Source organism: Phlebotomus argentipes, unplaced genomic scaffold (genome assembly GCF_947086385.1).
Source record: "Phlebotomus argentipes unplaced genomic scaffold, Phlebotomus argentipes genome assembly contig_6, whole genome shotgun sequence".
In the NCBI taxonomy this organism is placed as follows: Eukaryota; Metazoa; Arthropoda; class Insecta; order Diptera; family Psychodidae; genus Phlebotomus; species Phlebotomus argentipes.
Window position 1 is genome coordinate 1,333,072 of NW_026776145.1, and position 14,412 is coordinate 1,347,483.

The window sequence follows — 14,412 nt, forward strand, 5'->3', positions numbered from 1 at the left end:
GTTATTCCATCACTCAAAAAGGATAACTAGAAGTTTTGAATTTTCAAATGCACTATTGCAAAGCAAATTTCAAGTTTTACATAAATTTGCTTGAATGCATGTTTCAGCGCAGAGCTCAGGGTGTTGGATGAATGGAAATATCTGCGATGGAATTGATGCAATGGGTGCAATATTCGTCTAAATATTATCTCTCACTTAAAGAATAACAAGAAAAAACTTGATGCACACTGTGAATGCTCATCCATTGGTAAATTTTCTTATGTCGGGAAAATGTGTACAGCATTTGAGTAAGATATATGATATGTACAATAGAGAAAATTTTGCAAAATGCTCCATATACTATATGAAGGTATGTTATATGCATTTCGATAGCATGAAAATTTTATTCAATTTGGTTTGGAAATGCGAGGATTATATTTTATTTCACACCTAAATGCTGTTCTTTACCAGCAAACTGTACGATTTTGCATACGTGATGCGAGAATGATTGAGGGAAAAGCAATATTCAATAAACTGGAGCATCCATCGTTCTGCAAATCACTAGATTTCACCGTGATATTTATTGTGTTACATTGCAAAATGTTCAATTCATCTCGATATTTCTCAATCTGCCTTTCGTGTTGCCAAGTCAACTGTTTCTGACCGATTCCTCACATCCACCCATCTTCTATCGTCCCAAAAGATATTGGTATAATAATTTAGCCAAAACAGCCAATAAATAAGAAAAATGAATTTTCACTGACTCCTGCGGAAAGTGTATTAGAATGAGTATTTTTTTTAGGAAAGAGAAGCTACATATATCGTTTGAAACCAAAGGAAACAGATTTTCGATATTCCTTTCGAGAGCTGTCGCTTTATAACAAATTCATGAATATCGAAATTTACATGCAAATACATTTTATTTTTCATGGAAAACCGAGAGCTGAAAAATTCAGTCAAGACTCAAGCCCTAGAGACAAGTTGTTTCGCCGTACACTTTGCACGTTCATAAATTCTGTTGAATTCTAGATCTTAAATATGATGAAGTTCTTTTAACGTAGAGTTCGAAAGGTGCCGCGGTACTGTGAAGATGGTGACAACGCAATTCCTGATTTACTATTTTTGTCACAGTTGCCACAGGATGCGAAAGGTTCGTGTAAAATCAGGTTTTCGAGTGAGATTATTCAATTCAATCTAAATACAATTCGAGAGGTTTTGGGAAAATAAACAGTGTGAAGGGAATTTTCTCTAACTTTAAGAATACCTTCCATGATAGTTATCTGAACAGTGGAAATCATGAAATAACAAAACGTTCAGAACAATTCCTGTTGTAGGAGAAGTATTATAATTCTAAATGAAAATCAAATAGATTATTGAAATATCTAATATATGTTTTAGCGAAAAAGCATGAACCCAAATTTTGGTCGTTAATACTTAAAGGGATGTTTAAAGAGCATCTTATACATATACAACATAATATAACAAATTTCACTTGTTAATTATATTTCTATGGAGCAACATAACATGTTATGTATGGATATTTTGTAGGAATCATAAAATACAGCCTAAAACTACCATATTGTTGCTCAACTATGGAAAAGGGTGTAATTTGCATTGAACAACAGCTATAATTTGCCCACATGTGTGTTCTTCAACCAGGACCACTCACTGCATAAACAGGACATGTCCTACAAAGAATTACGATCCATTTGGCTCTGCATCACTGTATGTCTCTCCAACGTTCCCCATTTGAAAAATATTCATTTACGCGCAATATTGAACTCTGATCCCCTGGAATATTATGACATGAAATCCAATCATCAACTCGTATCCGGGAAAGCTTAACAGTTAAGCGTTGGGAAATGCAAAACAGAAACTCTCAGCTCAGAAGGTTGAGCCTCTCAAATATCCATTTCTTGTGTATTATTCAAGCACTTTTGGGGGAATGTTTTTTTGGAATAGTGGATGTAATCGGAAAGTGGTATTTGGCTGAGGGCATAGTTGAAGGTGTATACAGCTTGCACGTTCCAATGAAATGGAAAAGCCAGCATCGGATTGTGTAGAAAAAACAGCCCGTCGAAGGCAAAGTGGCGTGTCTTAGAAAAATAGGAAAGACAAAAGCTTATGGAGCTTTTAGGCTAAAAGGCAGATATGTATATGTAATTATCTTCTATATATCTATACAATGGTTATTTACACATTTGCCAAAACCCTCGGGGAATGATATGAGATGTACACGAGCATAGGCATCATAGTGAAAGTACACACAAATATTAAGAGCAGCACTTTGCGTGTGAGAATTATAAATCATATTATGGATTTCTAAGGACTAAAGAATAATATTTGGTGAGACTAAGAAACAGGATACGCTCTCGACGTGACTTTAAGTTGATATTTAGGCAAATTCTATTATGTACATAGATAATGCCATTGAATAGCAACACGGTAATATTTGTAGTGGTTAATTATGCTCATACTTCTCGAATAATACATCACCAGAATATATAATTACTCTCAGCTGTTGTCACCGTAGTGAATTGTTGTCAGACTGATTCGAAGGGAAATTAAAATGAAAACATTATTTTGGTTCATTTTCAATGTATCAAATTTACATAAATGATATGCTTATTTTATAAAAATATATTGTCAATTTTTTTGCTTTTGAGTAGATGTTCAATGAAGTAATGTCCTTTAATATTTGTCTATATTCTTTAGTTATATTCATTAAGCAAGAAATCACGCAACTTCGTCAAAGATATTCTTCAAATTGTTGATGTGTATTGATAAATCGAAGTATCTCGACTCTCGAACCCAAGAGCCGTGTGTGTAATTTAATTTTCCTAATGGTTAGTAAAGTGATGTAGAAAGTTTTCCACTCACACGTGGAGATATATATTTACTCGTCGAAATGTGAATTACGATATTTCATAACTACGAAGATGAACATTCTTACGCCTCTTTTGAGGCGCCGAGAAGGAAGGTTTTAGTGTCTTCAAATCAATTTTGTAAGGTGAAAATGTGAGATGGCGCAGATTCGTAGCAATAAAAGGGCTTGGTGGGTAATTGCAGAAAGTTGTGATACACATGCCAACAATATATTACAATTTTAATGAATCCTAAGAATTTTGGCGTGCGGTGTTTTGTTGAAAAAGCATAAATTTGTGTTAAAAAGTTTTCGTTGCCGGAAAAAAGAACGGAAAATCTGGTGTTAGAAAAACACCCTTCAACATTTCAATGTCATTTTTAAATGGGCTATAGTAAATTCTATATTAAGTTTAAATGGAATTTTTATGTTTTCACCTTTTAGACTCATATCATCATGTTCATGTGGTGAGGCGTATGTTAGCGGTATACCATGTCATACGTGTCATACAGAAAAGGTATCACACTGTAGCAAAATTGAATGTTTCAGCATCATACTCTGTTCGCACCAGATTACAAATAACAAATTTTCATGGGTATATTGAGATTGTTGCAAATGTTAAGCTCTCATGCAAAAAATGGACCCATAAATCAATTTAAAAATTCACATGTACGTGAATAGTAAAGATCCGTTAGACTGTTGTTATATTTTCTGCAGCATAACAAATTGTGTAAAATGTGTGTTGTGAAAAATCATTCTTTTAGATTTTGTTCCTTTGTTTTTTCAATTGAAAATTATTCAGCAACTTCAACCAGCCAGAAGGTTAGGTGAAAAATTATGTCTATACAGGTACATTTTACGTTGTGAATGCGAGTAATATAGGGAATGATAAATGAAGTTTATAAATAAATTATTTGGGTTGAATTGCTTCTTCCCATTTTCATCTTTCCCACCTCGCATTCCCTTCCAATTTTCAAGCTTCTGTCGAAGATACTCGGGTGTGTATGTACATGAATATGTCCATAAATGTCTGCCTTAAAAGAGACTTGCAAATTATATTAGCAAAATTAATGGAAATACCGTGCACGTAAAGTTACTCTGTCACTTGGAAAAAAAATACAGAGTTTATACAAATATTCATGCAGTGAAAAGAGCCATGAAGGACCATCGTTCCAAGAGAATAACTTGGAAGTATCGCGTTTGCAACCATTCTTTTCCATCTCCCTCCACCATGTTGGCTGGCAAGTAAAGCTAAAGGCAACTTTACCCAATTTTCAGTATGAGATAAAAGTGTTGAGAGCAAGTACGTGATTAGTTTACTTGAAGAGTTTAGAAGAGTTTATCGCCATTCAAGCAACTTTCTATGGTGACATGTTTTAGCTGGAAAAGAAGATTGTCTTCTGACATACCAATCAGATTGATCCTTTTATTATTACAGGACAAGGATGAAAACAATTAATTTAACTTGAACATCGATATTTAGTCTACAATTTTATAAATTTCACGACTGTCAAAGGAAATTGTGTGTTTTCCACTCTATCCACGTCATATGCTTTCGAGCTTTTAGAAAGACCCCAATATTCTACTATGTTAGCTTTTGACTACAATTGGAATATGAATGCAGAAACTGTAGCGAGAACATCTCAATATTGTTAATCTCTACGGAACATTATATAGTGAGATATGATACACACGGCGGTCACATTGCACCCCAACTCCATTAAATGCGATAAGAGGCTTATGAGCAACTGTTTATACTAAAAGTTGCACCATGAATAAATTGAGCAATGCTAAAAGGTCCCCAAAGCTTAAAGAAGCTTTAGATGTTCTCAGATTGTTCTGAGAATCACTTTAGAAAATATGACACACACAAAGAAATTCCACACTTAATTGTTCATGAATGTGGATGTCGAAATGATTTGAACTGAAAGTAGCTCAGTTATATACAACTGTTATATGTTGACAACTTCTCTCTAGCTTATCTGCGTTATATTTTTTTCATTACATTGAGTCCATCTCATAAATATATCGCTGAACTTTTTAAAAAACCCTCAAACTATTACACCACAGCCCAATGTTTCCTTTTTCCCCAAAAGAGCTCTTTTATTCGGAGGAATTGACAATGAATTTACTGGTTTTTTTATTTGTCTGATTGTATGCTGGTGCGTGGTTTTAGAGTATCTGGGGGGATTTAGTACGATTGAAATTGCTGTTTGGAAGAAAAACAAAATTAAATTTGGATAGAATTATTGAGTCAACAAGGGCATAAACATCTCTTGGAAAAACACAAGGGAGTACAGAGAGGATTTCAAATCTCGCCACATTGTAAGGGATGGTATTTGTCTCTGAAGATTTACCGTACGTCAACTCTGATTGGACAACACCTAAACTCTGAAGATCTCAGCATAAATTCGGCACGAAGAAATAGGTCCGGCACTTGGTACAATCTATGAATTTACTTTAAGCCTCAATTCAGATGGAAAAGTGTTGATGTTTCGTAAAATAATATGGGATTTTCGTCAAAATAAGGCATGGAACTTGTCATGGATTTTTCATGTTTACACTTTACTCAACGTGGTCTGCATAAATATACTCAAGCACTTCCTTCTCTCATGGGATAAGGAAAACGGGCAGGAAATTGAATTCCACGGTATAAAATCCTACTGTGTATACGCGTAAAACCGCTGAGAATAAAATATTCACTTATTCTTCGGCCACTCCTTTCACCCTCAGCGTCAACACACATCTTTTGATACCTCCCGTGAATTTTTCAATGGCGAAGACGAGCACAAGGACTCTTTACGTCTTGATATCGGCAGGAGTATATCTATTAGAGATTGCGGCATAATTTATTCTCAAGGGGTGGAACTTTCTATTTGTGTACACCCTCGGGCGAGACTTTATGCGATACAGGGGGACACTATTGAAAAGCACTCGGGATTAGTTGGAAAGCCGAGAGAGTGTCGATACGACTCAATAAATCATTATTTGTATTGAGCAGTGTGATCCCCAACAGAGGCTCAACGCACAATTTGCTGTGTCCCTTCTGCTTAGAAATTGCTCCAAGGATCACAGAATCGTTAAATTTCATCCCAAAGCTAATATTCATACACAATTTGCCTTTGGCAACATGATAAACTTGGAAAAGAGTCGGGGAATTTAATAGAATTACACAGAGATTTATCGAGCAAGCAAAGCATAAAAGATAGCTAAATTAATTTAAATCTAAAGTTTATTCTAACTTAAAAACGAAGTCGAGTATGACCATTTTTTTGGTGGAGAAATCGGACTTTAAACCCAAAATGTGTTGCAAACAATAGATAGATAGTCTAGAAATTTGCCAATGTTGAATATGTAGATCTGAGAAATAATGTGAAAATTTGTAACACTTCGCTTTTAAACTCACTCAGCATAGGTTAATTTGAAAACATACAATAACCAAATTATATTCTAGGAAGATAAAATGAGAATTTTGTGTTGTTTTCTTTGCAATGGTTTTTCTGCGTTTTAATATAAATACATACACAAATACCCAACACTCCACAACTCAGGACGCCCCTTCAATATTACAAATATGGACTTTGGTGATGCTTGAATTCTAAATGAAATATCAAATTCCATGGTGGAATAAATCCGGCAGTGTGTTTTTCCACCCGAAGTATTATTACATTTCATTGTTCCGCCAATCTAATACTGTAAAAATATCCCATACGGTGAATAATGAAATTGGAACAAAAGATGTAAAGGGAAATTTGCGATGAAATGTAAAACACCCATGGGTATATTCCTTTTTTTGCATTACGCCTTTTGCTCTCATCAGGAATGAAATTCAATTTGCTTCCTTGTTGACTTTTTCACCAATTCTTATGCAAATTGATTCAGTGTGGGATCAATTAAACGCCTTTAATGCAATTTTCTAGCACACTGACATCTCTTTGTCAAGTCTTTGATACCGGAGGAATTTCACATCCAAAGGGATGATTGAGTAATTTGATTATTACAATCAATAGAGCTCATCTGAGAACAGTTGGCCACTTTGTCACAATATTCATCTTCTTACTCTATTGTGAAATGAAATAGCACCGGAACAGATGTTCTCCGAATTAAATTTTAGTTTAGAGTGGGATCAGATAAATATTGTAGCTGGATCACAGAAGAAACTCGCTTCTCGCTTAATAGTCTTTGAACCTCGAAAGGGCTGTTTTTAGGGTGAGGAGATGGAAGTAAAATCAGCTCTTCAGTTCCATTAACGAGTAAATTATTTAAATTGCCAGAATATGGTGAGAATCTGCGGAAGGTGTTTTAATTGAATTGCAAGTTTCATTTAACTTCTTTCACAGTTGAGAAAGCTCACCCATTTGCATTGAAAATTAGCCAATAGAGTTCACACGAAACAGAGGCAAAAGATGAGGAGACGAGTGAAATTGACTTTGTAAGCTCAAAACTTAATGTTTTCACGTGTAATTGGAGAAGTTATGTTGTCAGCAAGCTCGAGTGCTTTCAATTTCGCTGGGAAATCAATCACAGACTTTAACTCAATTTCCATATCAATGAGAAAGTGAAATGGAATGGTGCAAAAACTGACAATAGGATTTAATAGTGGGTGAAGGAGAATTTCAGTGGGAATTAGTAAGTTGAACACTCTGGAGGTGTTTCGCTTTTCGTTGAATATCATAATCTATCTACAGTACCTCGTCTAGTGCCTCTTGTAAATTCATTAGGTTTTCCATGGCTGCAGATGACAAGTTGCCACAAACATCGATATGGTGGGAGAGGTATTCAATTCTTCAACTTCACTATGAGTTTTTGTTGCGCCTTTTCACGATCCACTTTCCCCATTCATTGCATTAATAGACCCTTGCATATCACATTGCTGGATGTATTAAGTGCTCTGGCATCGAGCATGTCCGAGGGAATAGTAACTGAATTATCATCTCTATGCACGAAGATGGTGAGGTGGAACGTCCTGGGCGGCGTGGATACGAGAAAATGCCGCAACCACACCTAATTTCCTTACTTTCTCACCATGTCATCACACTGGGGAGATCACGAGGGTGGCAGAGTTCTGCATTTCGGTCACAGAGACATGCTACAAGCACTGGGGGATTTTTACGACTTGTTCCTTTCGCACCCAAGCCCACACCACCTCTCCGGCTGGGCCTTCACCAAAGTGACACCATCATTTGTAAACGTCCACACTCAGTTGGGAGTTGATCTGACTGGTGGCCCCACCAGTGGACCATGTTGGAATAATTTCTGTTCCACATCGGACACCAAAATGAGGCAAAAAGTGACAAATCACCCAGTCATTTGTCAGTCACACTCAATAAATTAACAGTGGTATGCAGAGAGAATCTCTTTGGCACATTCCCTTGTCCAAATGCAACCGCAGTCGTACTTCAATCGTCTCAGCTGAAGCCCAACCGGCACGACCAAATTCAACAAGGTTCCGTTAAATACTGACGTTAGAATCTGTTCGAGTGTATTCAAACCAGAGAGGTACAGCTTTCAGAAATCAAGACGCATTTGTGCGCAACCGCCTAGAAGCTTCTGTGGTCCTCCTCATTCCCACGAGTCGAAAGCACACTTTATGCACGCTATATTGATGCGAGAATTTAGTCTTTTTGGATGGCATGCATTTTTCTCCGCCTACCCTGTGACCGCCTGCGATGCAGCGCATTATCATAGCGATTTAATAAAATAATTTCCTGTCACAAAATTCTTCCTCCCTGGGCAAAATAAAATTTTCCACCATTGAGATTTTCTTTTATCATGATTGATGGCCAGACTACATACTCGAGTAAGCAAATGCATGTGAAGAGCATATTCAACAAGTTATACATTTAGCGTGCGCTCCCCATTGTGCAAAGTTGTATATAAAAATTGCATTGAGATATGGAGTGTCGCAAAATTGCTCGGGTAAAATCTCGGAAAGGGTGTTTTGTAAGAATGGCGCAGGGAGAAATTGCGTTCAACGATATTTTTCAGTCTCAAATCAATTTCTTATTTTGCTTTTTACCTCATATCCTGTCAATAGTGAAATTTTATATAAAATAACCCAGTTTTATAAAGAAGTGACAGACAGGTGCTTAAATAAATAAATAACGAAGAATACTTCACAAAAATCCCATCGAGAATCCCATTGACTTTTCTGTGCTTTTTGCACCTTCTGATTTCAGGAAATAGCGTAAATTTTTCAGATGCCGGTAACACGCAACTAGTGTACGTGATTGTTGGGGAAAGGTAGCCCATAAGATTATGTACAGATTCAATTCAATGATCCTCTGAGACCTGTATATTTAATAGTACTCCCGTGAGTAATATTGCGCAGATAAGAGCTTATCGACTAGAACGTGCAAATGGGGAAATCTTGAAGGTGTTGGTAAATGGATTATACGCATATTTTTCAATTTCTATAGAATTTTTCCTCTTTACGAGAAGAAAGAGAAGTGTAGAGTTGAATTTTCTGCAATGAAATGAGTCTAATAAATTGCAGATAAATTGCAAGCCCTTCTTCATCATTAAGAAGAAAGAGAAAATAAGCAACTCCACGGCTTGTAATATACCTACATGTAAGTATCAACGAGATTAAAAGTGTATTTTCCAAGCAATAAAATTCATATAATTTTTATATGAGGATGACTTTCTCTTCTTTAAACTCGAAGTAATGGAGCAATAGAATGTAATTTTATGGCTATAAAAGTACAAAAGAATTACTTTTCTCGGCACAAAACGTCGTAGAACTGAATTTCACGCAGCGACTTCAATTTGTCATATCAAAAGAGAGCTTTTAATTAAAGGAATTTCTTCAATATCTGGAAAAAGCGAGTCGGTATATAAATTTGCGAAATGATTTGTGAATATATAATTCTCCAAACATGCCTGGGAACAGAAATGTTGCTTGTAAAGTAAAATTATGAACTAATATTTTCCATTTGAGAAATCTTTAGAGAGGTTTCCCGTATTTGCCATGCAATAAAATTTCACCTAAAGCTAGGAAATACATATAAATATACATCATGACGACCCAGGGAAGTCGTTAGCATTTGGAGGAAAACACTCTCCAATCTACAGTTAAAAATAAAAACGTGACTTTCTTGCGGCACTATTCGGAAATGTTTTTGTGCGATTGGTAAGGATTTTTATTGGATAAGAATAAATGAATGGAAGATAAATCACCGTACAATCAGAAGGAATAATAATCAGAAAAAAATATTATAGCAACATTTCTATATGGGGAGTAAAGATGAAATAGAACCATTACTTTAGTTTATTTTGCATTTGAATTTGTCAATCAGTAGAATTGGAATACGGAATTCTGACCCATAAAATGCTGTATTGCATGATTTTGCGATATTATTTATGGCGAAAGGAAAATATTCTTGCGATTGTTAATTTTATGCACAAGACCATGAAAAGGATATATTTGTCATGCGGGAAAAATATGTGACATTTGTGAATTGACATTATTTATTTAGTATATTTCCCATGACAATAAATTTATTGCTGCCCATTCATTGATTTTGTTCACGATTTCTATCAAACACCCTATTCAGTATTGTTTCCACATTCCTGCCGCCTTACTCATTAGTCATATTAAGAAATAGGCCTTGAATAATTAATGTATCAAATTACAATCTTCTTAGCTGTCTTGTTAGGTACAAGGTATTGAGAGTAGAATGAAAACCTAATAGTTAGCTAGTATAGGCAGAATAATTTGTAATTTGATATTGATTTTTCCACCCCATATCCAGTCTTGCTGCGCTTTCCGCGGGTGGTTTCTCGGCAGAATACTAAATGTCAGAAAATAATTCCAATGAATTAAAAATTAATCGAGAGCAGACAGTGTAATAATGCATTTTTTTTCTCAAAATTCTCTGCAGGCAATTTGGCAAAACTGTCTTCAGATGAGATTTTTGCCAAGAAAGTGTTATAAAATCATAATTATTATTATATAAAAGTACAGTATCATTCAGAATCAATTGTCAACGCGGCCTATGTAAAGGAAAATGCATATAAAATGCAATGTGGAGTAACTTTCATGAATGCGAAACAACTTTCAATAGCCGGAAAAAGAGAATCATCTTCCTCTGGGGAAATAAAGTTGCTCATTTTTCCAGTATATGAACCACAGTGAGGGAAGTTGTGTGCAGTGTTATTATGGATTGTCGCAGCAGAACCACCACGAGCTTGTTTACAAAAAAGTTTCATAGCTCTTAATACCATGGGAACAACTTTGCATATGTACATCGAAGCCAACGATTTTAATGGATGTATATAGACATTATTTTGATAGATAGTGTTAGAACTTTTTATTATAGGATTCCATAAAACAATCAATGAATCGATGCGCTGTCTATCAGGGAAGGTTAATTGATTGAAGAGGGTTATCAGCGAAATTGAGTGGATTATGTCTATAATAATGACTGATAACTTCAGACTTTGCATTAGTAAAATTATGTGCCGTAGATAATTTTTGCATGGTGAAAAATTCTGTAAATTGTTGAATTCCCATATGAATTTTAAAATATCTTTCGAGAAGAAAAGTTCTTCTGTAATGTGTGTTTAAATCCTTTTTTTCATTTTGTTACTTCTAGCAAAATGTAGAAGTTTCTGCAATGTAAAGTTTAATCTTGAGGGAGTTTCTAGAGTGAAACTTATATGGGTCAGTTCACCACAACATTTCAGGTAGATTTTAAGAAAGTGTAAACAATATATAGAGGGTTGCCTAATAGTATTCGGTAATCTTTCTGCTATTGAAAAATAAAAGTGAGACACCTGATATTGAAGTAAAACATACAACGGAAAATCAAATGTAGTTTTATGACTTCTACTGAGTAGGTGTAAACTTACTAAAAAAAAGTTGCACAATGCCAAACTTTTCCAACATACCGCACAGTGTATCTCAAAGTTTATCCACTACAGAGGTTTCCCACTGAGAATAGTACATTGTAAATTTACTGGCAAGACATTCAGCATTCAACAACATTGTGTTCATTCACTTAACAAGATATCAAGACAAAAACCCTATTTTCATTCTAGAATGCAGCGGGGGTGCAAGAAATCCATTCTTCTAGTTGTATTAAATTTTAAATGTGAAACTCTGCTTCAAGCAAAAATAAATCTTCTCTCTTTTACATAAATGTTCTATATGAATATAATAATTAATAATCCCTAATTCTATGTATAGATGTTCCCATGTAAGAACACAAGAAATGGTATTCATGTTCAGAGTAATTTACAACCCACATGCTTTGTGTTTTTCACGATATTTTCCGGTATACTATCCATATAAGATATGCAAGTGGCATCGCAACAAGAATGGTTATTGTTCTACAATATGTCATAAACATTTTCTCTGCACAGTTGAACGACATTTCAATTTCTTTGCCCAGCAAGTGATTGGAATAGGAAATGATGTTAATACAACCATTCTAAAACAATCTGTTTTTTGTAACAATTTTCGTTTGTTAAATTGAAGAATCTAATCATTCAAGAGGTTTTTAGAAGTCTAAGCTAAATTGCAAGTTTACCATTGCAAATACACTTTAACGCGTCAGAGCTTTTAACACAAAAAATTCTTTTGAAACCATCGTCCTTTTCATATCTGTATTGAAAGTGTGACAGTATGCATTGTGCCTCTTTGTCTGGATTGGACGCAAAGGATCCGTAACAATGAATTGTAATAAATGAGCAAACACAATTTAATAAATGGCGTTCGTAATTGTTTTTTGGAATTCCGCAGTGTCAGTCATTGTCAGCAGATAGGAAGTGAATGGGGGAAGCGAAGGATAATCATTTGGGATTCTTATGCTCCTGATGCTCTATGAATTTCATATAAGAAACGGGACGATTTTAAAAAGACATCTGACTGTGGTGTCGGGAAAATGGGAACCCGCCGAGGGCGATTAATCTTAATTTCACCCTGTAATTGAATTCCATCATATCTAAAGCGCCACGCTAAATTCTATGGAATTAATTTTAAAGACAAGTATTTTACACGCTGAGCTCACTGTAATTTGTTGCTCTCTGATATCCGTATAAACATAAAAAGTGTGCAGTAATTTTTTTCTTCGTTAAACAAAGCTTTATATGGAATGAAAAAGAATCGGATATATTAAATTAGTAATGAATCACGATTGGAATCATGTAGAATACGTTATGATATCACAAGTAAGTTTTTCCCGTATGATACCAATTTGCAGAGCACAAACATTACAAAATTGAATTTTAATTAACTTGGCTTTTCCCATTGGAATCACAAAGAGTAGCCGATTCAGTAGGGAAACATCGAAATATTGAATTGGGGTTTTTCTGCACATTTTTTCTACAACACAAATGAGTAAAAGGCTATTAAATGTTAATTAATTTCTGAGTTATTTTTTTTTAGAATTGCACTATATGTTGGAAATAAAAAACACGGTAAGCTTGAAAATTTTATCAGTTCAAGCTCGGCTGTCGTATTGGATTATAGTAAAGAGTTCATACTGTAGAAGTGTTCAAAAATGAAGATTCTAACTGCCATTGTGATTTTTACTCAGTTATTATGTGTAAGTATTAAATTATTATATAATAAATTAATGATTCTGATAACAACATTTTCATTAACAGCTTTTACAAGCACTGATGATGCCGATTGATCCCCAAACTGTGAGTTTAAGGTTTGAATCATTTAAATATTCATTACTTGTGGCTCAACTCCTTTGCAGCTTCCATCCGCGTGTTGCGGCTATCCTCAGTTCCAAAATCCACGACTTATCCAATGGTGTCGGAGAAAATATCAAACATCAGGTGAAATGACGCCTTCTACTGAAGGTGTAAGTTTGTTAAATATGTTGCAATGTATCTCTTTTTGAACAAATTTTAGAAAGTTCTCCAAATCTATCTGTTTTATGATTTATTTTAAATTTTCAGTGCTCCCATGAGTGTTTCTTTAATACAAGCGGAATTTGGCGTGGTGAACAACTCGTGAGACCTGCAGTTATGACTGCTTTAACGAGATTTGTTCCAACGCAATGGAAGCGTTTGCTGTCATGGAGCATTAACTTCTGCATTCCTCGTTATGAGTCTTTGCCACCAGTTCCAGTGAATCCTCTTAGTCGGATGTTGGTTACTGATAACTCTAAATGCAACAAAGGTCCTTACCTATTTATAAATTGCATTGCTGATCAAATTTTGCGTAACTGTCCTGCCCAAAGATACCGTCAAAGTAAGTTTATGTTTCATTCTTCTATACTTTTTAATATTCATTTTTAAAACTCCCACTATTTGTATTTCAGCACCTGAATGCAGAAGCATGCGTCAAACCATAAACGCAATATATGTTTAATCAAAAATATTCAATTATCTTTCTTGGTTTGTAGTAGAATTAATACGTGATTTTGTGTTTCAGTCAATTGTTTTGGAACTTTGACGATGAAATTTGATCAAAGTTCCTTCTTGAATTTCCTCCCATTGGAATAAGTCAAATAAAACGTGAATTTTCAATTTACTGCTTATGCTTTTGCTCGTGCTTTCTAAATTCAATTTATATGTGTGTATATCAAAAATTTAACGTATGAGAAGTAAAT

At 34.9% G+C, this 14,412-nt stretch overlaps 1 protein-coding gene across 3 annotated transcripts in view; it reads right to left on the reverse strand.

Annotated features, from left to right (window-relative positions):
- The window catches only part of LOC132256401 (putative tyramine receptor 2), a 34,986-nt gene extending 26,757 nt beyond the window's left edge, over positions 1-8,229 (reverse strand). For all 3 annotated transcript variants that reach the window (XR_009468217.1, XM_059752815.1, XM_059752806.1), the window contains exon 1: positions 7,534-8,229. The gene's annotated coding sequence lies outside the window, so the exon portion shown is untranslated. The remainder of the gene's footprint in view (positions 1-7,533) is intronic.
- Positions 8,230-14,412: the final 6,183 nt, after the last annotated feature.